Source organism: Mus musculus, chromosome 15 (assembly GCF_000001635.26).
Source record: "Mus musculus strain C57BL/6J chromosome 15, GRCm38.p6 C57BL/6J".
Lineage (NCBI taxonomy): Eukaryota > Metazoa > Chordata > Mammalia > Rodentia > Muridae > Mus > Mus musculus.
The window spans coordinates 83,296,787-83,299,738 of record NC_000081.6 but is presented as its reverse complement, the minus strand read 5'-3'; positions in this window follow the sequence as shown (position 1 = coordinate 83,299,738).

Sequence of the window (2,952 nt, the reverse complement as noted above, 5' to 3'; positions counted from 1 at the left end):
GACGGTTGCCTGTGTTGTCATTCCTCAAGAGCCTTTGTATCACTGTACAGCGGGCACTGGGTGACTGCCGCTCCCACTCGCTGGTCACACCCATGGTACCTACAGGTGGGACTGACAGATGCCATCATCACAACACAGAGACTGGTGCCTCTGGGAGGGGAGGAGGCTCCTGTGACACTGGCAGCCAGCCTTCCCCAGCACACCGGAGCCGGCATGGCGGCACACACTGTAGCATCAATACTAACTTAGTAGCAGAGAGATCTGTCCAAACCCCATCCAGAGTGAGCCCTGTGTGCATCCCCATGTGCCCTGTGAGCACTATCTGGCAGATCCCACGCACCTGGACCTCTGCCCCAGTGTGCTGATCTCTCCCCAAGCCTGGCGCCTCCTTACTGGGCAGAAGCTTCAGGGTGTCTTAGCATGTCCAGATGTGTGTGCAGTGAGGACACAGGGCTGTGCAGCAGTCCACTCAGCTGATGGCCAGCACTGCCTGTCTGGAGTCCCTGTCTGTGATAGCTGAGGGGGTGGGAAGTGCAGTGAGAGGCTGTGGCTCAGCAGTGAAAACCCTTAGGTTCCATCACCATACCAACATTTATAAAGCTGGTTGGATTTAGAGTTCTTTTGTTTGTTTTGTTTCTCCATTATTTATTTACTTATTTTATTTACTTTATGTATGAGTGTTCTATCTGCCTGTACACCTGCATGCCAGAAGAGGGCATCAGATCCCATTACAGGTGGTTTTGAGCCACCTTGTGGTTGCTGGAAATTGAACTCAGGACTTCTGGAAGAGCAGCCAGTGCTCTTAGCTTCTGAGCTGTCTCTCCAGCCCTTTAAAGCTAGTTGTGGCCCACAACCATCCGTAATAAGATCTGACGCCCTCTTTTGGTGTGCCTGAAGACAGCTACAGTATACTTACTTATAATAAATAAATAAATCTTTAAAAAGAAAAGAAAAGAAAAAGGGCACTGACTGCTCTTCCAGAGGTCCTGAGTTCAGTTCCCAGCAGCCACATAGTGGCTCACAACCATCTGTAATGGGATCTGGTGCCCGTTTCTGGTGTGTCTGAAGATTGTTAAGGTGTGCTCCTATACAATAAATAAGTAATTCTTAAAAAAAAAAAATCTGAAGACAACTGAAGAGATGGCTCAGGGGTTAAGAAGACGGGTTCAATTCTGATCACCTACCTGGTAGCTACAGTTCCAAGAAAGCCAGCACCCTCTTCTGGCTTCCGTGGGCACTACATGCCCATGGTATCCACACATACATGCAGGCAAAACACAAACAGTAAATAAATAAATAAGAAAGAACGTGGCCCCGCAGCAGAGCGCTTGCCTATCATTCAAGGTCTAGAATAGACAGAGGAACCCCATGGCAGAAGCTGCTGGGAACCCGTCGAAGGCTGGGTCTGGGGCTGTGGGAGGTGTTTCTGAGAGCAGCCACTGTTGGGTGTGAAGCCCAGAGAGCCAGGTTACCTCTCCTGGAGCCTTTGTGCAGAGAGGGCTGGCAGAGAAGCCCTGGAGAGTGGCTTTGGCAAGCAGCATTTTCTCCAGAACTCTTGGTTAAGATGCAGTGTTTTAAAGTAACCCTGGGAGGGCTAGAGAGACGGCTCTGCTGTTAAGCGCTCTTGCTGCTCTTGGAGAGGGCCTGAGTTCTGTTCTCAGCACCCACATTAGTTGGCTGACAACTCCAACTGCAAAGCATTGCATGCCCCTTCTGCCTGCAACGTGTGCATTTCACACACACACCTCATTCATGCCTCGCACCTTTGAGGCCAGCCTGGTCTACATCAGTTCCGGGACAGCCACGACCACACAGAGAGGCCCCGTCCCAAAACAACACAGAGAAGTGAGTGCCAGCCAGTAAGGGGTCTGTCTCCCTGTGCACTTCAATTCCACTGAGATCCAAAGGAGTGCAAAAGGAGGGAGATGTCACCTAGGGTACAACTCTAGGGGACTGTGCCTCCAGTTCCAGGGACTCTGAGGCCCCCCCAGCTGGGGTGATGAAACTTAACAGGCACTGGGCAAGGCCCACTCACCCCCTGGAAGCTGGCAGAGCACCTTACACATGCACTTTTCTATATTTGCAGCCAAGCTGAAGTCAACCTCCTTACCATCTCTGTCAAAACCTACCTGCAACCCCAGGCTACCAGGACACTGTGCCTACGGTCTCTCTAGCCCCTGCCATCTCTCCCCATCAACCCTCGCTGTGGTCAGAACTTCCAGGCCCCCGCTCTGAGGCCCCTTGACCCTTCTGATCCCTAGCCAGTTTGACACAGGCCTCCTGGGATGGAGCGCAGCCTCCCAGCTTGTCTCTGACTTAAAACCTAAGTGCCTGGGGACAAGGTGGTCCGTCTGTCCTGTTAGCACACTGAAGATCCTGAGTCACTGCTCTGTTGGGAGGAGCCACAGGGATGACGGCAGACACTGAGGCTATGCTGGGCTGCTGGTACGGCTGTCATCATTCTGTCATCCTTTCCTCGGGACACGGGTTCACCTTTGCCAACAGGCTTTCCCTTCCCCACCCTACTCCTGACTTTCGTCTCAGGGGAGCAGAGATGACAGCCTTCAGTGGGGACAGGCTGGATCCTGAGGCCTGTGGGTGCACTATAGAGACTGTGCTTTTCTGGCCCAGTTTGCCCCTTTTGTATGTGGTTCAGGTACATAGCCCAGGCCTGTGTTTCACCTGCTGTAGAAACTCAGTGGTTACAGCTGTTAGCATTTTGTCTAGGCTCCGCCCCCCAGTTACCTGGCAACAGCCAGAAAGTGCCTGACTCAGTATAAAAGGGGCTCCTTGCCCCTCCTCTCTTTCTCTCTTGCCTTCTTGCTCTGTCCTCTTCCCTCCTGCTCCCCCTCTCCCCGTTCCCTTCCCCCCTCTCCATGTGCTCATGGCCGGCCTCTCTCTCTCTCTCTCTCTCTCTCTCTCTCTCTCTCCGCCCCCCCCCCTTTCTCTGTC